Source organism: Rhinichthys klamathensis, unplaced genomic scaffold (assembly GCF_029890125.1).
Source record: "Rhinichthys klamathensis goyatoka isolate OS25496 unplaced genomic scaffold, OSU_Roscu_1.1 h1tg000105l_1, whole genome shotgun sequence".
Taxonomy (NCBI): Eukaryota; Metazoa; Chordata; class Actinopteri; order Cypriniformes; family Leuciscidae; genus Rhinichthys; species Rhinichthys klamathensis.
In genome coordinates this window covers 559,617-585,334 of record NW_026606644.1, presented here as the reverse complement: position 1 = coordinate 585,334, position 25,718 = coordinate 559,617, and the positions used below count along the sequence as shown (strand labels likewise).

The following is a 25,718-nucleotide window of genomic DNA, read 5'->3' as shown; positions in this document are numbered from 1 at the left end:
AGGTGAATGTAGTACATCTGGATTACATTTATACACACATTCATACTATATAGAACATACCTTTTTAGCAATCGGAAAGTTTTATCTACAATTATTTTCACTGTGAACCTGTATGCATGAAGTGTATTATATTACTCTTGCTCTATTTGCAAGAGAAACAAATCTTTGCTGGTGCCAAAAAAGTAAAATTGTAATCAATTCAGATTATTGATTTTAGTTGCAGAAGGATTAATTCAGGATTTGGGAATATCAATGTTCTCTTGAGAAGAAACATGAATTAACATGAATAGAAAACATAACATGAATAAAACAAAAACAGCATGACAACATATTCATAAAGTCTGCGAACAAAATGATGAATAGTAATGTGAAGCTTACCTCAACTTGAGCATAGACTGTACTATCAGCCTCTTGGGCACCTGTGAGTTTAGAATGTACAATAATATATTAACATCAAAATAAAAGGGAATGTATTAATTTCTCAAACTGCTCTAATCAGTGTCTCTTCTAATTTGTGGACCTTCTGCATCTGACTGGATAGAAAAGTACAGAAAAGGTTGTTTTACACTGTAAAAAACATAGTGTAAACCATTTCAGTTATAAATAAAGATAATTATTGCATTAGTCTTTATAGTAACCCTTCCTTTCCTTCTTTTAAGGCACCAGCAAAGAACAAATACATTTATTTATGTCCAAAACATTGTCATATTAAAAACTGAAAAGGTCTTGTGGTGAATATGAAATTAACTGGAAAAAACAGAATAGTTTAAGATGAACAGATTTTTTTTTAGTTGGTCACTAACTTATGATATTTAAATTATGTTATGAGAGTCTTTACTGAATTAAAGGAGAAAACAGTATTCTGCATTATTAAAATTGACCAAAAGAGGAAAAAAAATGTTGTAAACCTATTTTTAACTTCATTTTCAATTACTTATTTTAGTACAAAGTACTTGATCAAATTGATGAACAGAGATGTTTTCCATATAGAAAATATGTTTGAGGCAACATGGGCATACCTTTTTTACACTTCCAGTAGAGAAAGACTAGAATTAAAATTGCCAAAAGACACACTCCCACCAAAATATATAGCTGAGACTGGAGAGGTGCCTTAATCTCTTCATTCCCTGGAAAAAGATAAACATATCATTAAGAACTGTAGTTGTCAGTTACGCAGTTAGACTAGCTTTAGTAAACCAAAATGAGATATTTGATTTAACATATGATTGATTACTAAATGGTGTGTGTGTGTGTGTGTGTGTGTGTGTGTGTGTGTGTGTGTGTGTGTGTGTGTGTGTGTGTGTGTGTACCTTTGACACAGAGTTGTGTAATGTTAATTCTATCTTTTTTCCAGCTAACCGGGTTGCTATAGTTACAGATGATGGATTCCTCACTGCAGTTCAGGATGAGAGTGTTGATTTGTGATGTCACTTCCTCTGGAGAGCATCTGTTGTTCTGATAGCTAGAGTTTATCATGAGGTCATGAGCTCTGCATGTGAAGTTCACAGTACAGGAGTCACTGCTGGAGTGTGAGTTTACAGTCAGAACAGGAGCCTCCACAGCGTCTGAAACACACATTTTTTTTTTTTACAATATCATACATCACTCTATTGTAAGCTGTTAAATTCCTAGCTGTTTACAGCATGTACTGACTGAAACGTTGGCAGATAAATGATGAATAAAAAAACACATTTTTATATTTAATATTTAATTTTTACATTTAATTTCACTACATGTACTGTATAACAGTCCAAAGAATAAAATACTGAATAAATTAGTCTTATGATCTGAAAACGGTAAGCAAAATCAGACTCACCTATAATAGATACTTTGTATGTAACAATATCTTTGTCTGATTCTCCACTTGTCTTTGCTGTATAGAGTCCACTGTCTGTCTTCTGCATGTTCTTCAGTGTGAGAGAGAAAGTTTCATCATTGAAATCCACTCTGTCCTTGTAGGAAGAGTGAGGTTTTACTTCTTTAGTTCCACTTATATATTTAACTATATTCTCTGATTTTTCATTTCTCCAGGATAAAAGATCAAACTCTGGTAGTTTCTGTGTCTGTATATCCAGTTGAACAGAATCTCCCGTCTGCACAAACACAGAGATCTCAGCACTAAACCCTGAGAAGAGAGAAAGTGTTTCTGAGTACAGCTGGTGTATTCACTAGACCCATTGTACACATTTTTTTCCTGAAATGAACATGATCAAATAAATCAAATGTTTTAGATTTAAAAATACTGCTTTCAAAACTTTTTCTTTTTATATGGAGAATAGCATATTTAAAAATGTAATACAGGTATAATGCACATATCTGGAGCTATTTGTCACTGCGTACCCAAATAATCAAAATAAGAAGGAGGTGACATAATTATGGAAATTAAATATTATATTTCTATTACAACACTCAAAACGTTATTTGTTATGTAAGACTGGAAAAAACTGTAAGAATGTAAGAGAAGGTTACTCTCTGAGAAAACAAAGGAAATTAGCATTTGGACCCCCTCTTGTGCTCCATTCGAGACTCAAGTCTCACTTCAGAATCATTCTAATCTACATCTCTTTACCTCCACCCCCACTCTCTCACTCTCGTGGTGATGAGATCACCTAAGGCCCCATCCACACTACTGCGTTTTAGTTTAGAAACGGATAATTAAAATGAATACGATCTCCGTCCACACCAGCGTTTTAGCTGCGTATTAGAATTGATCTCCGTCCACATTAAAACGACTGAAAACGTGGATCACGTGACCATTCACCAACACTGGGCATGCGCGTGCCAGTGTAAACACAACTTCATTGATAAAATTATCCCACCATGCTCTGGGTTAACCCCAAACCGACGCTCCATGTACGGTCAACGCCGCCGCTGCACACGGGAATTGTCACAGATCGCTCGAATAATAGCTTGACTCCGGCGCATGTAGGCAGTTATAGCGTTGTAAAATGCAGAATTTACTTGTACAACAGCGGCTAGCAAAGATATACGCCATGACGGATGACACCCAATCATAGAGCCGAGTGTGAGCCTCTACTACGTCATCGTTTCTAAAGTCCTCCGTTTTGACCCGTCTACACTAAAACACCCTCCGGAGATTCAAAACGAAAAACGGATCGGCAGCGTTTCTAAACTTCTCCGTTTTGGGTCTCCGTTTTTGCCGTTTTAGTGTGGACGGGAGGTGCAAACGTAGCAAAAGGTCTCCGTTTTTAAACGAAAACGCAGTAGTGTGGACGGGGCCTAAAACTCATCCAAAATATATATGGTTTTAATGTGAACAATTATCATACATTTTATACATGTTTGGTATTATTTGAAATGTCTCAGTGCGACTGGTACAAATGTCTCATTCCCAAAGAAGTAAACCAAAAGGTAATAAAGTTCTTAAGAGTTTAGAAATATCTTGCACACAGAAGGGTGTCTTCCAGGCAAATTGCCCTCTGCCCTCAGAGGGTGTTAACAGTGTCCCACTGTTAGCAAATGGTTACCCCCAGTAAGCCTGGGACAGCAAGGTAAATTTCCACTGTGAACTCATATTTACATTTGAAATGAGGTCTGTCTATATAATGAAATGCCACGAGAGCTCAGGGCCTTTTTCTGTATCTCAGATCTGCCCATGAGGCTGAGAGGGGTCTCTCAGCCTCACGTATTTCCAATGTTGGCTAAACATTTTTCCTCTTTGTTCTAGAGCATTTGATGTTTTGCAATGATTATCTTTGAATTGATTATGAAATTGTAATGATACATTTATCTGATGTAATAAATTATTATATTTATTTGATTATTCTAACTGACGTTGACATTATTTTCATTAGAGTTAAAAGGAATAGTCAAACATCGCTCACATTTAATGATACACGGGTATCATTAAAACATTTTTCATTTATGGGGTCAGATGAAATAACGAGTTAATACATATGAGAAAATGTATTGAATTTAATCAAAAATACTTGGCCGCGAGAAAAGACAGTAACACGCAGAGCCCTTCATCCGCTGATCGGAAGACCCTCGTTGGCCTGATCCAGCGCGGGTTTTACAGTTATGCTGTTCACATTATTTAAACAAATAATTTTGATTTAACAGCATTGTAACAGATTTCTCATTCAAACATGATTGCATAATGTTAAACTGACCTGAAACTGTTTCTCTTTGTTTGTTTGTGTGACTGTTACTCAATGTTTTCATTTTGAAATATCTTGATCAAAAACTCAGAAAGAAATTTGTTCAATTTACTTTAATTAAACAAATTAACTGTTCATTCAGTTTACTTAATCCATTTGAGTTGAGACGACATAAATCATTTTATTTGTGTTAAAGTAGTGTTATGTCCAAGACATATGTTGGTGTATTATATCATGTGAATTGTGCTTGATTATAGTTTTATATATTGTGCTATTTTGGTGTGTTTGATTTGTTTTTGGCACTCAGATTGTTATCAGCTGGGGTTGATTAGCTTGTGCCTGCAGATGACTGGATGGTGAAGGGCAGGAGCACAGATATAAGCAGCAATGGATCTGTGGAGTTGGATAGATGATCCTTTTACCAGGATGGGTTCATTCTCCTGACTTCCAGAATCATTTGTTGATTCAATATTTGTGTTGTCTTTGGAGTAGGTAAGTGTTCTCAAGATAATGTGATGAAATGTTTCTTGATGGAAAGTAAACCAAACCGATGTGCTTTATTGATTTCCTCTGATATTTCATTTATATTTGAAGTAGCTCTTTTTGTTCAGTTTTTTTTTTTTTTGGGAATGTTTTGTTTGTAGTTTTTCCTGTTTATTATGAGTAGACTGGGAGAGAGGGAGGACACTAGCCTGGATCCCAGCCCGAACCCCGCCCACAAATTTTTTAGGTCGGGAAGTTCGGTCTGGACTCGATCCGTTGAGGAGCTATTATGCCCGAACAAAAATTGTTCGGACCAATCAAATTGTCAGGGCCGGCTTCATACGATGATGGACAGATGAGCAACCACAGACATCATATCTATGTGAGCAACGGTAACGTAACCATCCACGTCATCAGAGCGCTTGGGTTGAATTTATGGCTGCCGCTGGAGAATTGAGTTGTGTATATTCCGCTATCGCGTGTGTTATAGAAGATATAGACAGCGCATTAATTTTAGAAGAGGAACAGAGAACCGCGATCAAGGCATTTGTCGATGGGAAAGATATTTTTGCCGTCCTTCCTACGGGATTCGGAAAAAGTTGAATCTATCAACTTGAATCTATCTCTCAACATACGTCACTAACTCCGTTGCTCTGATTGGTTTTAGGTCTATCCAATTGAGTGCAGAGGTCTTTTATTTCCTGGTTCGGTTGACACACGCCCCATAATCACAGCCCAATAGAGAGCCTAAGTCCCTCCCCTTCCGTTGGACCACCATGGGACCTTATTTCGGAAAAATATTGTATGGTAGTCAATGGCGAGAGACAATAAATATTTGGATCCCGTTTGAATTGTGCCCTGAATTACACATATGATGTTTGTCAATTTAAAAGATAAATTTTAAAGTTAGGAAAGTCGCAGTTTGATGTAAAACTGTTGAGGTATACGACTGTGAAAATACGTAATTACAAAGACTACAAACCCAAACGGCGCGCATGTGACGTCTTGCCTTTTCTCTCAATGAATGAAGCTAACTTTACTGAAGCTAACGTTTGTCATTTTTTCTATAGTCTAAGGTTATAATCGTAACGTTACGCCGTCATGCCTATGTGTTTTGTACCAGACTGCACTCACACGAGTTTGGTGACGTACATTGTGCGAGACGAGAGATGTAGTTCATTGAGCGATTTTCACATAAAACTAAATGTTACTTTTCTGTTTTATGAGAAACTGTGACTTTCATAATTATCTTTTAAATTGACAAACATCATGTGTGAAATTCAGGGCACAGTTCAGACGGAATAAAAAGATAAGTTGTCTCTCGCCATTGACTACCATACATATTTTTTCCGAAATAAGGTCCATGAGCCGGAAGCGGAGGGGAGGGACTTAGGCTCTCTATGGAGCAGTATACTGTGCGTTCACACCGGACGCGAATAGCGCGTCAAATTCGCGTCTAGTTTGACGCTTGACCACTTTGTGTTAATTCGCGCGTCAAGAGTGAAACTGACGCGCGTAAAAACAAAAGTTTGAAGCGAAATTTACGCGCGTCAGAAGCGAAATCCGGAGGCGGCCATCTTTTTTAGATGTTTATCGAGCATTAGCATTAGCATTAATCGAGAGAGTCACCGCTCGTGTTTGCTCTGGAGAGCAGAAATAGCTGCGTAGGGTACATCGTCGCTGTACTCGGATCCACCAGATCCTACGGAGGGTTTCAGGAGTTTCACCATTTGTTCCAGGAGCTAGGTTTGGTGGACCTAACGGTGAGGACGCTGACGAGGACAGCGTAGGCCGTATAAAGCCTCGGCCTCGAGTGGTCGCTGCCTGACGAGCCCGCGCTCTACAGCCCGGCAAGATGTTCACCCTCGCCCACACATTTATTTGATAATAAATGGAGCTTTATTTGGTCCAAAAGTGAAACCTGTCCTGTGATTTTTATTTATTATACACTAAGTGTTTGTTGTTTTTACATTCAAAATAATAATGTTTCATATAATCTAAAATAGATATGGAATAAATAGCATTCAATACAAAATGAGTACTATCTCTCATATATTAAAATCGAGTTTTTATGTGAAAGATTTGCTTTGTAGTGCATTAGAACCACACCAGACATTTTAGTAATATTACAAAATAATTTATTAAAATACTTTCACTTCACCACGTGACAGCAGCAAGCAGGCTCCTGATTGGTTAACGCGGCGCGAATTGACGCAGAAGTTCAAATTTTTCAACTCGGGCGGCAGATGCGAATTCTCGTCAAACGCGTGAATGCACAAATAGCACTAACTAAATCATTCGCCCGTAACGCGCTTCCGCGCCAGACGCTTCAATTCGCGCCATTCGCGCGAACTTGACGCGCGAATGAGGCATATTCGCGTCTACCGCGCCGCGCTCTACGCCTCATTCGCGCCGCAGGAATTTTTTAAGCGCGCAACGCGTCTTTGCATTGACTTAACATTGAAATCACTCGCGCCTGACGCGCTATTCGCGTCCGGTGTGAACGCACCATAAGACTCACATTCTGACTAGAATCTGAGTATGACGACATCAGGCTAGGAGGACACCCTTTCGGTACAAAAATATATGGGAATAACAATATACTGCAAAATATAATGCGATATATTACATAATACATTTCCATATATGGGAAATAGTGCTTATATTTTTCAATATACTGCAATATATGCACTGATATGGCTATATATTAATACATATACAATCATTTATATTGTGTACATACATTCACATTTATGTGCTATATGTATGTGCATGTGTGACATGTATGTGCTATATATATATATATATATATATATATTATATATACATGCACTCACCTAAAGGATTATTAGGAACACCTGTTCAATTTCTCATTAATGCAATTATCTAATCAACCAATCACATGGCAGTTGCTTCAATGCATTTAGGGGTGTGGTCCTGGTCAAGACAATCTCCTGAACTCCAAACTGAATGTCAGAATGGGAAAGAAAGGTGATTTAAGCAATTTTGAGCGTGGCATGGTTGTTGGTGCCAGACGGGCCGGTCTGAGTATTTCACAATCTGCTCAGTTACTGGGATTTTCACGCACAACCATTTCTAGGGTTTACAAAGAATGGTGTGAAAAGGGAAAAACATCCAGTATGCGGCAGTCCTGTGGGTGAAAATGCCTTGTTGATGCTAGAGGTCAGAGGAGAATGGGCCGACTGATTCAAGCTGATAGAAGAGCAACTTTGACTGAAATAACCAATCGTTACAACCGAGTAGACTTGTAGTCGAGACCGCCTAAACCGAGACCAAGACACTACCAAGACCAGATGGTATCGAGACCAAGACAAGACCAAGACCAAGACCAAGACAGACCAAGTCTAGACCAAGACCAAGTCGAGACTAAGACCGAGACCAAGTCGAGACCGGAGGGGAAAAAAACATTAGTGTTGAAGCTAAGCAATAACTTGTCAAATGTTGTTTTGCATTTGCCTGCCTATCTCTGCTGATTTCGAAGTCTCCAAATGAATCCATTCTGCAACTTTTAAATACATAATTATATTTTTAAAAACGAAATTATAGGCTTAAGTGCAGGATCCGAAAGTTGGTCGTTTTTGTCGCTATGGTTACACACACACACACACACCGTTGGCGGTGCGCTCAAAGTCATCTGTCAGTTGTGCAGTTACCCAAAATCTCCTGAATGAAGGTAAAACCCATCATGTCACTGATATGTGTTTTACTAAATATTAATATATCAAAAACTGTACATGATATGTGTTTTTTAAATCAAGTGATCAAAGTGCTCGTTGAGGCCGTCAAGGCCGTGTAGGCCGTGACAAGTACCGTCAAGGCCGTGACACGTGGTCTCGAGACATACATCACTACAACCGAGGTATGCAGCAAAGCATGTGTGAAGCCACAACACGCACAACCTTGAGGCGGATGGGCTACAACAGCAGAAGACCCCACCGGGTACCACTCATCTCCACTACAAATAGGAAAAAGAGGCTACAATTTGCAAGAGCTCACCAAAATTGGACAGTTGAAGACTGGAAAAATGTTGCCTGGTCTGATGAGTCATTCAGATGGTAGAGTCAGAATTTGGCGTAAACAGAATGAGAACATGGATCCATCATGCCTTGTTACCACTGTGCAGGCTGGTGGTGTAATGGGGTGGGGGATGTTTTCTTGGCAAACTTTAGGCCCCTTAGTGCCAATTGGGCATCGTTTAACCTCTTAACGTTCGCCAGTGCGTCGGCGCACTGAAGCGTTTTTTTTTTTTATTTAGTTCAAATTTACTATCAGATTTAATGTTATACCTTGACAAACTATACATCATTAAACAGATATAAAACTCAAGATTCAGTATTTGACCACTATTGTATTCTGTGAAAATTATAGTGACAGTTATGTCTTAATTTGTGTCAGGAGTTATTAAATGAAAAAATGAGTCGCTACCTTTAATATGAATTATGAGCGTCAGCTGGTCCATTCAGGAAAAAACACTCCGTGCTGTCATAATGAAAGCGATTCACAAAACAACGTCCCTCAGGGCTTTAGCTAAAAAATGTGCAGACTTGGAGAAATATTGGTATATTCTCATAGATTCACATCATATTTCTATAGACAGGAATAATATTTATTGAATTTATACCCAAATGCGTCGATGTAATCATTATGATCGCTTCTTATTGAGATGTGCTGTGTTTTCAATTCATACCAATAGCCTGAGGGCGCTATATGCACAATAATAGTCCATATATGGATCATGAAGAAGACCCATAGTCATGTGACATTCCAGGACGTCACCAAGGGGGTAATCCATCGACCGGAAGTTGAAGCCGGCCGGGTGCCGCCATGTTGTAGCAGAACTTCACTTGCGTTAGCATTTCCATTGACTCCCATTCATTTTTGCGTCACTTTGACAGCGAATAACTTTACATCTGAGGCGTTTAAAGACTCCATTTGTCCATTATTTATTTCTAAAGAAACACGACAATGTATAAAGGGCTCCATTACCTTCTATGTTACACTATGGCCCCGTAGAAACAGATTTAGTAAAAATAGGCTAACGATTGCGTCATAACCACTCGACTCTCTGTCGCGCTGTACAGAAATTACCGTACAGACAGGAGGAGAAGCTCGCAGGCACTCGGGGGGACGTCCCGTCAAGGGAGAAGCCCATAGATAATGAGTCCATAAAAGCAACGGAATTCTTACTCCTGCTCACTCACGCCAAAGAACTCTTTGCTCAAGTTCCCCGTCTCTGCAAGATTAACGTTGGCAGTTTTCACGCACAGCTACTAGAAGAGTAACGTCTGTCAGACAGGTTGCTCACGTCATCCAGCTTAGTTTGAGTCGGTCTGAGTCTGCGCGTCAGGAACGGAAGTTCTCAAAAATCGCTAAAAGTGGGTTTTAACTGTCTCAACTGAGTTCCAATGAGATCGCTCTGTCCATTTCTTTTACTGTCTATGGACGTCACTGATACAGAAAGTAGCTGACAGAGATCGCTGTAACATGCAGATAAAGATGTTTTGAAGACAATAAACATGATTGCAATGATATTTGAGTTACCTGTGTTCTTCAAGCCATGCCAGGTATTTCATAATAATAGATTATATTTATAATGTAATGCTAATCGATAGATTTCATCATCGTGCAGAACACTATAAATAATACATTTTCTGTCTGATTTTTTTTTATCTGAAGCCAAATCAGATCACAGAAGATTATTTAAAACACTCGACTTGCGTTATAAAGTAAGTTTGGAGCACAAACATGGTTTTAATCTCAAAAATGGTTGTGTATTGATGGTGTGCTAAGCTAACATGCTAGCTAGCCCAGGTGCACCTGCTACCAGCAGTTATTGTTTTATGATTTTTTTTCTAAATAGGAATGCTTACTGAAATGTTTCAGTGCATTTGATACCAGTTTCAAATATTTAGTGAGAACTTTGATAAAAGAAATTAGGGTTTGAAACCCTATGAATAGCCTGTGAATACCCAGTCGTTAGTAGCTATAATGCAGACAAAAGAAATACATATTTAGAGCCATAACCAGTCTGGAGAGGTGTAAATGTGTGCAGGGGAGACTGACACTGAATGGGGCTCGTTTTGCACCACAAAACAATAGCTAGACAATAGACTGAATAGATGACTAAACATCAGTTTGCATTTTAGAGTCTAATCAAAATAAAGTAATTTGACATGATCTTGAAAACCATTTAACTAAATACAGAGTTTTAGACTTCTTGGGTTCTGGTCTGTCATGTGATTCCCTGTTTTAATCATGTGATCCTGCTTTGTGTTCCCCTGTCTGCGTCATGTTGTCATTGGTTGATTGTTTAAATGTTCACAGGTATCCCCTGTCTCGTCATTAGTCCTGTATGTATATAAGCCCTCCTGTGTCTTAATCGAGTATTGTTTGTTCCATGCCCAGTCTCCGGTAGTCTTGTTTCCTAATCCTAAATCTATGTTTGTGTTCCTGTTTTTGGTCAGTTTTCATTTTTGTTCGTTGTTTTATTGTGTTTTTTTATTTATTTTTTTATAAATTATGTTTGGCCAAATACTAAATGTATGCACTACAATTTGGGACATATCATTAATAATGAAATGTATGATAATATGTATAGGCAGCGCTGAATGTTATATGCCCAAGCTAATATGTTGGTGAGAATTTTACATGTTTTCGGATCAGGTTGAGATAAACCTTTTTTGAGCATACTGTACTTCTTTTTATACTGCTCCTTTGTGGGTTAATTTAATTTAAAAAAAGTAAGCATATGTAAGCTTAAGGTTGGCTACAATGATTGCATGAGGACTATATTAAAAAAAAACGACGTGGAGCAGTGCAAGTAAACTATTTTGTATGTCAAGAGTAAAAACCTTTATGGCTTTACTGAGAAATTTGATGTATACATTTATTTGACGGTTGGATAATTCACAGAATTCTATTATTATGCTGTTGTCAAACCCTAAGCAAAGTGTGGTGTGATACCAGTCATCTATGATAAAGTACTGGCATAATTGTCTATTTTAAATGTTTTGTATTGTATGTAATTTTGTGTAGGCTGATACTTGTTTTCTCTCTAATGGACCTTGAGTCTGGAAATAAAGGTGAATTGAATATATATTAAATGGATTTACTGAATATAAAATTACATACTTTATGAGATATATATATATATATATATATATATATATATATATATACACTCACCTAAAGGATTATTAGGAACACCATACTAATACTGTGTTTGACCCCCTTTCGCCTTCAGAACTGCCTTAATTCTACGTGGCATTGATTCAACAAGGTGCTGAAAGCATTCTTTAGAAAGGTTGGCCCATATTGATAGGATAGCATCTTGCAGTTGATGGAGATTTGTGGGATCCACATCCAGGGCACGAAGCTCCCGTTCCACCACATCCCAAAGATGCTCTATTCTATTGGGTTGAGATCTGGTGACTGTGGGGGCCATTTTAGTACAGTGAACTCATTGTCATGTTCAAGAAACCAATTTGAAATGATTCGAGCTTTGTGACATGGTGCATTATCCTGCTGGAAGTAGCCATCAGAGGATGGGTACATGGTGGCCATAAAGGGATGGACATGGTCAGAAACAATGCTCAGGTAGGCCGTGGCATTTAAACGATGCCCAATTGGCACTAAGGCGCCTAAAGTGTGCCAAGAAAACATCCCCCACACCATTACACCACCACCACTAGCCTGCACAGTGGTAACAAGGCATGATGGATCCATGTTCTCATTCTGTTTACGCCAAATTCTGACTCTACCATCTGAATGTCTCAACAGAAATCGAGACTCATCAGACCAGGCAACATTTTTCCAGTCTTCAACTGTCCAATTTTGGTGAGCTCTTGCAAATTGTAGCCTCTTTTTCCTATTTGTAGTGGAAATGAGTGGTACCCGGTGGGGTCTTCTGCTGTTGTAGCCCATCCGCCTCAAGGTTGTGCGTGTTGTGGCTTCACAAATGCTTTGCTGCATACCTCGGTTGTAACGAGTGGTTATTTCAGTCAAAGTCTGCTCTTCAAAGTTGCTCTTCAAGGCTTTGACGCTTGCTTACAGATTGACCACAGGTTCAGCTCCCTCCTACTTCCACTCACTACTACAAGTCTACATCCCTACCAGAAGCCTACGATCGGTCAATGAGCGACGGCTCGTGGTACCATCACAGCGGGGGCACAAAATCACTCTCCAGAACATTCTCATTCACGGTTCCATGCTGGTGGAATGATCTCCCCACCCTCATCCGGAATGCAGAATCCCTGACAACATTCAAAAGACAACTGAAAACTCATCTCTTCCGGGAGCACTTCACATAAAAAAAAAAAAAAAAAAAATCCTTTCCTCTAAATCCTCACTTGCCTGGCTTATGCTACTCCGAGCTATGTCTGAACTTTGTATTTTGAGCACTTCTTGCGTTGTTTTTGCCTCTTCACGATGACTCGCTTGGTTTAGTCCTCAGTTGTAAGTCGCTTTGGATAAAAGCGTCTGCTAAATGACTAAATGTAAATGTAAATGTTCTATCAGCTTGAATCAGTCGGCCCATTCTCTTCAGACCTCTAGCATCAACAAGGCATTTTCACACACAGGACTGCCGCATACTGGATGTTTTTCCCTTTTCACACCATTCTTTGTAAACCCTAGAAATGGTTGGGTGTGAAAATCCCAGAGACTGAGCAGATTGTGAAATACTCAGACCGGCCCGTCTGGCACCAACAACCATGCCACGCTCAAAATTGCTTAAATCACCTTTCTTTCCCATTCTGACATTCAGTTTGGAGTTCAGGAGATTGTCTTGACCAGGACCACACCCCTAAATGCATTGAAGCAACTGCCATGTGATTGGTTGATTAGATAATTGCATTAATGAGAAATTGAACAGGTGTTCCTAATAATCCTTTAGGTGAGTGTATATGTGTGTGTGTGTGAATATATCGTCACATATTTTTCAATATGTGAAAAGCGGCAATTCCTTATGCATTCAATATTGTAATATATTAACACAATATATTATTCTGTAAATTTTCAAACATACTGTTATATCATTTAATATATTGATCATTAAAAAACATGTTCTTTTCGTAAGGGCCTTCTTTTCCTTGGTTTCTTTTATTAGGTAATTTAAAGGACTCCTGGGTTAGTTACGTTTTGTTTGTGGTGGCCATCCCTATTATTATTATTATTATTACTTATTCTTATGTCCGTTATTATTATACAGTGGTGGCCAAAAGTGATGTCCAGCCTAGGAAAATGGAAATCTTCACCCTTTATTCAAATGCTATTTAAAATTGGTTAAAGGTATGTAAGAAATGTATTTCAATTAATCATAAAATGGCCCTGATATGTCACTAGACATTAAGAAATCATGTTCATTTCAAATACTTATATCACTGACAACAGTAGGCCGGCCAGGATATTGTCATTTAAAAAGTGAAGTTGCAGCCCTCAACTGATGTTGATGTTGTCATGTTGTGTTTTGGTCTGATGCGCCACCCTCCACCTATCACGAAGTCAGTAGTGTTGCGGCATCCGGGTTGCCAGCTCTGCTAGTTACCACAGCTGCAGCTACAAACGTGTCGGAATCGGATAAAAAAAAATGTCTAACGTTGCGAAACCAAAAAAAACTCTTTATAAATCTGAAATACTTTGTGACAAAGTCACATGATGCCTTCTAGCGCTCCCGAGTGCTTTTGGGTTCAGACTTATATACATACATCCTTTTCCAAAGATGGTCATACACTTATAGATAGTTTTGGGTGAAGGTCTTGTACCATGTGACTTCTCAGAATAGAATTGATGTCCGGGTCTTTTTACAGAAGGTCTTGCAGCTTTCAAAGTCACCTAGACAGTCATATTAGAGGAAATAACTCATACAAGAAATAATTGTGTATTCTTATATAGCTAAATTACTTAGTTTCTAAATACTAAAATCTTCAACAGTCGTCATTACTAACATTAGCAATGCATTATCAGAGCCCGTTTCTCTGTCATTATGATGAGAGGCTGAGGAAAACAACATTAGCACGCCCATTATTGTTTATCATGCAAGTTCTACAGCCAAAAATAATAGAATGACACGTAATCTTTCACATCACATATTTTAGCGTTATGGACGTGTACTACAGGGTAAGTTAAAAAATACAGCTGCTTTCACATATAGCGTCAGCTGAATGAATAGGTGTATCTTTGATATCGGTTACACACAGTGACAGAGGCTTGTGCTTGTACTTACGTTAATGACATATACCTACCGTTACAAGTTAGACTAACAGCTACTGTTCTAACAATGTACTGTCACATACGAGCGTACATCTTTACGATTATATTTGGCTAATCGCCATTAGTCAATTTTTGCGATATATAATTACTTTGCAAAACATCTCTCATTTGAAGCATAAACATAATTAACAGAAAAAGCTCCTTGTAGCAGCCTACGTTCCTGCTGTATCCTGCAGCCTATCTGGCAACCTCGAGTCAGCGAGGAGGGAGAGGGGATACACCGCTCTACATTAATTTGAAAGTGATTTCAGTACCAGTTTTGGCCACATTCTTACATACAGCTCCTTTAAAGATTTTGTAAGCATATTGCATTTTTTTTTTTGCTTGGAGTCAAATGTTTTATTTGTGATATCAACGCAATGAAACATACCAAATTGAGCAAAATAATTTTTGCCCAGGCTGTCATACAAAGAAGTTGAATGAACAATTAAAATGAACACGTAAAAACAAAAGAAAACCAACAAAACATTAAAGGTGCTCTAAGCGATGTCAAGCGTTTTTTAGGCCAAAACATTTGTTGTCACATACAGCAAACATCTCCTCACTAACCGCTGGCTGCCTGTCCCCTGAACACACTGTAAAGAAACGCGGCTAACCCGCTCCACGAAACATGACAAACAGTTCCAGCCAATCACCGACAAGAAGGACTTGGGGGCAGGGTTTGGGGGGTTAGTGCGCGGATGAGGAGGAGGGAGGGTCTAGCTAGCCTCCGTTTTGTTTGACAATACTTTAAACATCAACAAGAAGTGACATCACCCGACATCGCTTAGAGAACCTTTAATAACGTAATGTGCTGAAGTCAATGCATGCGTTCCCTATCAAGGCTACGGAACTCGACATTACGGATGTCGTATATGGGAACTCCTCTCATCCTTCACTTCCGCTGAAATCTTATAGGCTAACGCCAGCAGAGCTGGCCAATTGACGCAAATATGCAAATACTGAACTTCGTAGCAGTAATAAGCAAGTGCAGCGTCAATTCCCTTCAGAATCTCTCTCTTCACGCTCAAATCGTGTGCTAGAAAGCTGATACTACACTACAACTTGGATTATTTCGCCGTCGTTGAAGTTGCGCCGAGATACTTGCACTGTCTCCTGCATCCGATGGCAACTAACTGCAACTTGTGCTCGGGCCACATCTTGCCCCCCGACACGCACCTGTTCTGCGTCGCGTGTATGGGGCTGGCCCATGCCGAGTCAGCCCTCAGGGACGGAGGGTCCTGCGACCACTGCGCGGACATGTCTCTTCGAGCTCTCAAAGCCAGGAGGGAAGAGGCTCGCGCAGCAGCGGGGATCGGGCCTACCGCCGCCACTGAGCCACTGGTAGCCCCCCCCCAACCGCGGAGTCGAGGTTCGTCCCCCGGTGAGCTTTCCCGACCCCACCTTTCAGCCCCCTCGCGAGGTCGCTGACTTCGTTTCCTTCGGGGCGAGTGAGGAAGACGACTCCATGTCTCTGTCTGCCTCCGAGAACGACTGGGGTGTGGAGCAGGCCGCATCGCGGACGGCCGCGGAGCAAGAGACCCCGGCGGACCTGCAGGACGAGCTCTTCCGTATCCTCTCGAAGGCCGTCGAGGAACTGGACCTGTCGTGGAAGGCTCCCGACGAACCTTCAAAGAGCAAACTGGATGCGTGGTTCCTCCAATCGAGCCGCCGTCAGGCCGCTTCGAAAAGGGGAAAACCGTTGCATGAGCACGTGGTGAAGTCGTGGGTGGCCCCGCAATCGGCGCGCACCCTCACTTCCACCCAAGCCATGTTTGCCCCCGTGGACGAGGCGGGGGACCACGGCTACCTCCGCATCCCCCCCGTCGAGGAGACCGTCGCCGCGCACCTCTGCCCGTCGGCTCCCGCCCTGGGCTCGGACCGCAGCCTGCCGTCCCGAGCCTGCAGATTTACAGCCCACCAAGCTAACAAGGCCTACGGTGCCGCGGGGGAGGCGGTTTCTGCGTTGCATGCCATGGCCGTTCTCCAAGTGCTGCAGGCTAAGCAACTCAAGTCTCTGGATGACGCCGCCTCTATCGACGCTGACGCCATCCGAGATCTCCGTTCGGCCACGGACCTCGCGCTCCTGGCCACGAAGCGTTCGGCCCAAGCAATTGGCCGTTCGATGGGGTTCCTGGTGGTCCTCCACAGACACCTGTGGCTCACCCTGTCGGACGTACAGGAGGCCGATAGGAAGACGCTGCTGAACGCACCGATCTCCCCTGCAGGCCTGTTCGGAGACGCCGTGGAGAAAGTCACTGAGCGTTACTCCGAGACGCAGAAGAAAGCGAAAGCCATGAGCCACGTGATTCCTCGGAGGGCGCCGCCGCCGCCGCAGCCTCGCTCTCGTTCGTCTTCCGCCTCGGGCCGCCAACCTCAGGCCGCGGCTAGAAGACAGGCAGCGCCCCGCCCGGGACCGGATGCCCGTAGAGGCCGTAGCGGCCAGTGGCATGGAGCGGGCAGCAAGAGGACGCAGAGGAGCCCGCGCAGAAAGCCCAGCGCGTCCCCTGCGAGGCCTAAGCAGTCGTCCTGACCGCTCGGGCAAGAGGAGAAGAGACCGCCAGGTCGGCCCCGCGTCCAAGCGGCACGCTCTAATGCACTTGGTCCCTCGGCGTTCTGCGAGCGACGCGTGCAGTTGTTTTGTGAATGTTGTCAATGTTGTTTCTTGTTCAAAAATAAAGCAGATCACTACTTCACAAACAGAGCTTTTTTCTCCTCTTGCTCCACACACTGTGTTACCCGCCCTGCCTTCGAGGAGCGCAGAGTCACGGTCAAAAAATATTCCCAGCCCTCACATAGCGGCGATGACCGCAGCGGTGATGACCGCAGGTTTGGATCAGCCCACACTCAGTTGTTTTCAGGCAGCGTGGGAAGCTATTCCGGGCATTTCGCCGCGGGTGTTGAATATAATTCGGCGCGGATACACACTTCAGTTCAAACGCAGACCACCCCGCTTCCGCGGCGTAATTCAGTCATTAACTTTGCCCCAAAACGCTCACGTGCTGAGGCAAGAAGTGTGCAGCTTGCTCGAAAAGAAGGCTATAGAACCGGTTCCCCCGAAAGAGTGGGAGGACGGATTCTACAGCCGCTACTTCGTTGTACCGAAGAAAGGAGGGGGTCTCCGCCCCATTCTGGATCTGAGACCGGTCAACAGAGCGCTTCACAAGCGCGCAGTGAGAATGAGAGCGCACCTTTCCCTATGGGCGGACCGTTTTTTCCTCTCGCTGAGAGCGGCTCACATCCCCGGCGTTCTGAATCGCGGGGCGGATATGCTCTCGAGAAGCGGGATTCCCCAAGCGGAGTGGAGGCTTCACCCCGGGACGGTTCAGCTGATATGGAATCGTTTCGGCAGAGCGGAGGTCGACCTCTTTGCGACGAGCGAGAATGCGCATTGTCAGATGTTCTTCTCGCTGTCTCGTTCCCCCCGGGAGGTAAACGCGCTGATTGCGCGATGGCCGAGAGTCCGCCTCTATGTTTTTCCTCCGGTGAAAATTTTGCCCATGGTGTTGTGCAAAATCAGTGAGGAGAAGGCGGCGGTCACTCTGGTAGCCCCGAACTGGCCGAATTAGCCCTGGTTCGCGGATCTGGTAGAGTTACTGGCAGGACAGCCATGGGAGATTCCGCTCAGGAAGGACCTTCGGTTTCAGGCGAGCTGAACGATCTGGCATCCCAACCCCGGGCTGTGGAACCTCCATGTGTGGCCGCTGCAGGGTCGCTGAGCGGGCAGGACACGCTGCACGCGCGTGTTTTGAATACCATCGCGGAGGCGCGAGCTCCGTCCACCAGGCGCCTGTATGCTTTGAAGTGGGGTGTGTTCTCGAAATGGTGTCAGAATGTCGGTATAGACCCAGCGAACTGCTCTGTGTCGGTTATTCTACGCTTCCTTCAGTACAGGATGGACGAAGGGAGCCTACCATCCACTCTGAAGGTATACGTGGCCGCTATTGCCGCGTTTCACCCCCCTGTTGACAGACAGTCTATCGGTAGACATGCGTCGGTGACACGGTTCCTCAAGGGAGCTAGGAGATTTTGCCCTGCACGGCCGCCTTCGGTGCCGCCGTGGGATTTAACGTTGGTCTTGGACGCTTTGTCGCGACCGCCTTTCGAGCCCTTAGCTTCGATCGCCATTAAGGAGCTATCGGTTAAGACGGAACTGCTTCTCGCTCTCGCCTCGGCGAAGCGGGTTGGGGATTTACAGGCTTTCTCGGTAAGTGAAGATTGTATTCGCTTTGGACCGGGAAACTGTAATGCAATTCTCAGACCGAGGCCGGGTTACGTTCCTAAGTCGCTCAATACCCCGTTCAGAGCGCAGATTGTTTCTCTGCCTGCCCTGTCCACTGAGCCATCAACCTCCCAGGATTCGGTTGCTCAGAGTGCTATTTGCCCAGTCAGAGCGCTCAGGGAATACATTTCTCGCTCGGCAGCTTTTCGACAATCGGACCAGCTGTTTGTGTGCTTTGGTGGGTGCAACAAGGGACGGGGGGTCTCTAAACAGAGGCTTGCTTACTGGATTGTGGACGCTATTGTTTTGGCTTATGATTTCCTGGGGCAGGAATGCCCCCTTAACGTCAAGGCCCATTCGACTAGAGCGATTGCCTCCTCGTGGGCTTGGACTAAGGGTATGTCTATTCAGGATTTATGTCTTGCGGCTGGCTGGTCTTCTCAGGACACGTTTGCCAGGTTTTACAAGTTGGATTTGCCCTCTGTAGCGTCTCAAGTGCTTTCGGTGAGTTGATTGCACACACAGCACTGGATAGAGCTGCTCTGCGCTTTGCTTATGAGTTGTTCTGTGTGCTATTTGTGTGTTTGTACTGTTGTCACCGCTATGCGCTGACTTCTTTTACTGTTGTTATTGCCCTGTTTTTCGACAGTGCAAACTTCCCCCGGTGATACTGCTCGGGATATGCAAATTCTGGCAGTGTTTGTGAGCTTGTGATTGGTCCCCTTGGGCCAATCAGAGGTTAGAGGTTCGCTATTGGTCAATCTCGGCCTATCAGACGCTTGCATACTGGGGAGGGGCGGTTTTGGTATTGGGTCTGTTGTCAGTGGTTGTTTGCTGCCACGGCGGGATTCTATACAGTTCCCATATACGACATCCGTAATGTCGAGTTCCGTAGCCTTGATAGGGAACGTCTCCGGTTACTTTCGTAACCTCGGTTCCCTGAAAGGCAAGGAACGAGACATTACGCTCGCCGCCGTGTTCGCTACTGATTTAGCGTTTTTTGTTCGATTCTGAAGGGAATTGACGCTGCACTTGCTTATTACTGCTACGAAGTTTAGTATTTGCATATTTGCGTCAATTGGCCAGCTCTGCTGGCGTTAGCCTATAAGATTTCAGCGGAAGTGAAGGATGAGAGGAGTTCCCATATACGACATCCGTAATGTCTCGTTCCTTGCCTTTCAGGGAACCGAGGTTACGAAAGTAACCGGAGACGTTTTCCTGTGAGCTTTTTGTTTTTCTATGCATTTATTTGCATGGTAAAATAAAACTTGTAGCTGCTGATAAATACCTAAACTAAGTTTACTGTTTTGTTCTTCACTCATATTTAATAAATATATAAATATATTTTAATGGTATAATCAAACTTGTAGGATCCTTTTAAAAACAAATATCCCTCTCCGGCGGACATCACTTCTGGCCACTATTGTATATGACAAATTAAAAGTTACTTGTGTTGGACTGGTGTTTGTGTTTTGATTCTTGAGCAGAAGCTTGGATCAACCTTTTTCTCGCCATGGTTATTTTATTTTTGTTTATTAATTTCTTTATTTTATTACTTGCTCCCAACCCTAGATGAGTATCTATGTAACAGTAGCATTAAGAAACTGGGAACATGATTTCCACTTCCTATCATGTTTTGCACGGAGCTGGATAGGGAGAGTAAATGTTTAAAGGAACACTCCGACTTTTTTTGACTTTAGCTTATTTACTGTATCCCCCAGAGTTAAATAAGTCCATACATACCTTTTTCATCTCCGTGCGTCCCGTAACTCTGTTTGACGAACCGACCGCTAGCCTAGCTTAGCACAAGACTGGATGTAAATGGCTACAGCTAGCATACTAATCCCAATAAGAGACAAAATAACGCAAACATTTTCCTATTTACATGTTGTGATTTGTATAGTTACAGAGTGTACAAATAACAAGGTCATATGAGACACAGACATCTTTTAAGCGTATAAATATTGGGAACTATATTCTTGGAAGGCGACGCACTGCTACTTGGGCGGAGTGACAACCGCAGCACCTGAGACGCGCCGTGCTGTCGGTGCTGAGGAGCAGAGAGTTTGTTCAGAGTTGGAGTAATAGAGTCAGCAATTACTAGATAGTAAAAGCATAGTTTACAGTCATAGGTGTTCGCTGTATTGTAAAGAGCTGCGACAATAAACAGAGGAGACCAGGTAATACCATGATGTTTCATAGAATTCCAACCAAAAACGCTGACCTGATGAATCAATGGCTATACTTGCTCTGGATATCGATCCCAAACACACCTGCAGACATCATCAAGGACCATCTTGTTTGCTCAGTACATTTCACTGAGGACGACTATTTTGAAAAAATGGAATTTGCCTCACGGACCATGAAACGTGTGCTGAAGGATACGGCCATCCCATCGATAGTACAGAAAGGACAAAGTGGATCGGCTACGGTAAGTGTTCCTTTATGTTTTTAGATGACTATGGTTAGCCTACTGTAATAGTGCCATTAGCTAGATCTAATGTTACGTTAGTGACACTATTATATGAATAGGGTGGTCACTACTATTGCAGTTGTTCCCAGGCTCCATGTATCCCCTGTAATGTTAGTATTGTGTTGTCACAAAGGCGCTCTATCGCCCCAGTAACAAATGAGCGGAGCTTAACATATGGAGCTAAAGGTAAACAAGAGGAAACAACAGTGCGTTTCTCAGGTGCTGCGGTTATCACTCCGCCCAAGTAGCAGTGCTTCGCCTTTTGAGAATATAGTTCTCAATATTTATACGGTTAAAAGATGTCTGTGTCTCAAATGACCTTGTGATTTGTACACTCTGTGACTATACAAATCACAACATATAAATAGGAAAATGTTTGCGTTATTTTGTCACTTATTGGGATTAGTATATATACTGCTAGCTGTAGCCATTTACATCCAGTCTTTATGCTAAGCTAGGCTAGCGGTGGGTGCGTCAAATAGAGTTACAGCAAGCACGGAGATGAAGAGACATGTATGGACTTATCTAACTCTGGGGGATACAGTGAATAAGCTTAATTCCAAAAAAGTCGGAGTGTTCCTTTAAATAAAGAGTTATTGCATTTGTTTTTAGAAGGATGATAAAACAATCAGTCTTGTTAGTGTTTATTTAATTTGATTACGTTGGTATTTGAACATTTCTGTTATGTTGGTGTTTTGGGGGGTAACTATTGTGGTAAAGTGTCGAGGGTGTGCTTGGGCAGAGGAATGCTAACCAGTTGCTTAACCCAAAGTGCGCAATTGAAGACAGTGCAGGGAGCTCAATCAGCTTCCCATAGTTAAGGGGACTGGTCAGGAAGTCTGCCATTTTTAAGGGCTTTCTCAATGAAAACAGGAAGTATCAGTGCTAACCCAATTCAGAGCCTGCATCCTTCGAAACACTCAGACTTCACAGGCTACACATTTGATGGCAGCGAAGGTTGGATCTAGCATTGTTAACTGTGTAACCTACTGAGGACTGTTCTTGTTGTCTAGGAACTGTGACAGCTGTTGATCAGCGGCAGTAACATTTGTATTGGACTTTAATTGAAAGCTAAATTCAACTGTCTAAAACAAAATGTGGTTCAAAACCTGTTGAAATATGTTCACCTTGGTCCATCACATAACAAGTATAAACTGTAAATCGCATCTTTGTAAGATAGTCAGCATTATTTTTTACAAAACATTAGATTAAGTAAGATAAATTGAAACCCAATATAAGTTTAATCCTCTCAAATCCTGTCATCAGGCGCGCAATGAATTAGAGGAGGATGCAAAGGATCCATCCTTTATTTCCCGCAAAACAAAGGACACATTTTCAGGAGCCTTTTGACTTAGGACCTTCGTCGTGACGCAATAAGTCTTCAAATGCAGCGTTCCAAGGATCCAGCCTCTGGGATGCAGCTAGTGTTGATCATTTCGAAGGCTGCATCTTCTAGAGGTCGTATTTGTCATTCACATACGTATGTCTCATTTCAGAAAAAATACCATTTTAAGACTGACTTTTATTCTTTGTGGAGCGTAAATTGTTGTAGATTCTTTATGACTGTTACGTCCTTAGGGACTTTTGTGTGTTTCTTTTTTTGGTCTCTCTCTTTCTCTCTCTCTCACTTTCCCTTTCCCTTTCGCAGGTCGTAGATGATGTGCTGTTTCTCTTGTCAGTCCTCCATTTCAAATTCAATGGTTACATTACTGAAATGAGGAAGCCTCTATGTCGACGTATGTGACTAACAAACCTTCGGAGGACACAGCCTTCAAAATGTGACACAGCCACTATGTCCCCTTAACGGAAATTCTAAAGCGCAATAAATCATAAATCGTGTTAACCAACTCAATACACATAATGACACACAAAATATATTAATTAGGTTTCAGCATAAACATAAATCACTATACAGGTACAGAATATAATCTAGTGAACATTTATAATTATTTTATGTCTTACATTATTTTATGTATTAAATGTTGCAGGGAAGTATAAAGTATTTATTTATTATTGTCAGGATTATGTTTAGTTTAGTTGCCTTTTTGTTCCCATGTGTTCCTTTCTTTTGGTTCAGTTTAGTTCTGATTAGTCCCTAATTGGTCCCTTGATTACAGATTATGTTCACCTGTCAATCATTATGTATCGCTTTATATTTAAGCCCTTAGTTTCCTCAGTTCATTGCCCGGTAACATCTTTGTTTTATGTGGTTGTGTTAGTTTGCTCCTATCTCCTGTACGTTCCTTTGTGGATTCATAAAATAAGTGTTTGTTGGGATTCTCTGGTGTGGTGTGATTTAATACAGCCACAATTTGTGATACACAAAATGTACTTTTCAATAAAATAAACAAATAATGTCAGAATAATATTTGCACTGGTGTTGTGCATAAATACCATGCAGCTCGAGAGTAGCTTGCACAACGAGGATGTGGTCATGTCACCAGAAATAGTCATGAGTGTCAGTGTGTACTAGTGAGGGTCTTCAGCAGTGCCTGAATTTGAGTACACGATATACTGATTCACGACCTAGAGAGCTAGTTAGCTGAATGAGACGCATCTATCGCCTTTCAAATAAACTCCATATAGATGTACATGTACACAGGCAGTCAAGCATTTGAATTACGAAAACTTGCACTACCTCACCTGGATAATTTCTCACTAATAGTTATAACTCATATATATATATATACACATCTTTTAGGCTAGATTTGTATAAATGCGGGTACTTTCTAAGGGAGCATATTTACCAGGGTCCATATGTTCCCCAGATTTATATGGCACATTAAGGATTACATGAAAAGGGTCATGTAAGTTGGAGGGTCCTATGTTTCCCACTTCAGTGGTCTGTTATCACACATTAAGTAAACTTTTTAAAGGCCAGAACTCATTTTCTAAGCACCATATCAACTTTATGAATGTCTACCCTATAACCTAAGGAAGCTATGACCTTTTTTTCAGTTCCTCACTCTCTTTGTGTAATGGAGACAAGCTAGTAAGAGCTGTGCGTGTAAACCTCACTGATCAGAACTGCAAAACATTTAGTGACTAACAATCTCTCCCTTACACAACACTCTTCACGCCTATGGTTTATGATTAAAAAAAATACAAAATTATTGTGCCTGTAATAGAGGTCTAAAATAAGAACTAAAGTGTGGTAAGTTTCTTTCAGATTTTTTTTTTTTTTACAAATGCATAATAAAAAACACAGATTAAACAAAATAAGTGTACATTTTTATAATTTTATAAAAATATATATAAAGAGGTAGCCTTCAGAGGATAAATATGGTGATCTGACCCTTGCCATGTGCAATCATCACTGTCACAATAATCATTATCAATCAACAGTTATATAACAAACATGTCTTTTACCTGTTTTGAAGGTCAGAAGAAACAGAAATAATACAAGTAGATTATTTACTGCCATTGTAATAAACTAAAAAGATCAAATGAATTATGTGGCTTCCTATGTGTTAAAGCGGAAACATGAAGCTTGTAGAACGAAAGCAAGTTCCTCTTCCGCCTCAAAGGCGTGTCGCTAAGCTGGAGGAACAAACACTGTGTGCAGAGCATTGGGGGCCGAGTTCTACAGGGGCCCAGAAAACCTAGCGATGCCCCCATGAGGAAAACAGCTTTTAAGTCATTCTAAATAATGTGTTTTTGAAATAAATATGCTGAAGGTTTCGGTTTTGAGTAGGGTTAGGGGATAGAATATCCAGTTTGTACAGAATAAAAATCAAGTCAATGGAAAGTCCCCATAAAACATGAAAACACAAAGCTTTTGTGTGTGTTGTTCAAAGGGTTTTTAATAATTTTTAACAAAAAACCTTACATATAACAAGTTCCTTCCTTTCTCCTGGCTACAGAGTTGCAAAAAACCATTTATGAATTCAGCCAAATACACTTTCTGATACATTTTTACACGTTTAGCAGCACATCCTGTTACTTGCATCAAGATGCATATAGTGTAGAAACAGAAATTCCAGCCGGCTGGAAATAGTGAGATGTGCAACACAAAAGAACTACATGGTCTGTGCAGGAAACATGAGCATTAAAAAAAGAAGCAAACTTTCCAGTGCTCAGTCAGCTGAAGCTTCAGCAAAAAACACTTCCTACTCAGCAGTGTGTGTGTGAGCACTATTACTCTAATGAA

At 41.7% G+C, this 25,718-nt stretch overlaps 1 protein-coding gene across 1 annotated transcript in view; it reads left to right on the top strand.

Annotated features, from left to right (window-relative positions):
• Positions 1-25,718, top strand: part of LOC130087180 (uncharacterized) — a gene marked incomplete at its 3' end in the record, with an annotated part of 77,681 nt that overhangs the window by 25,370 nt on the left and 26,593 nt on the right. The window lies entirely within an intron of this gene.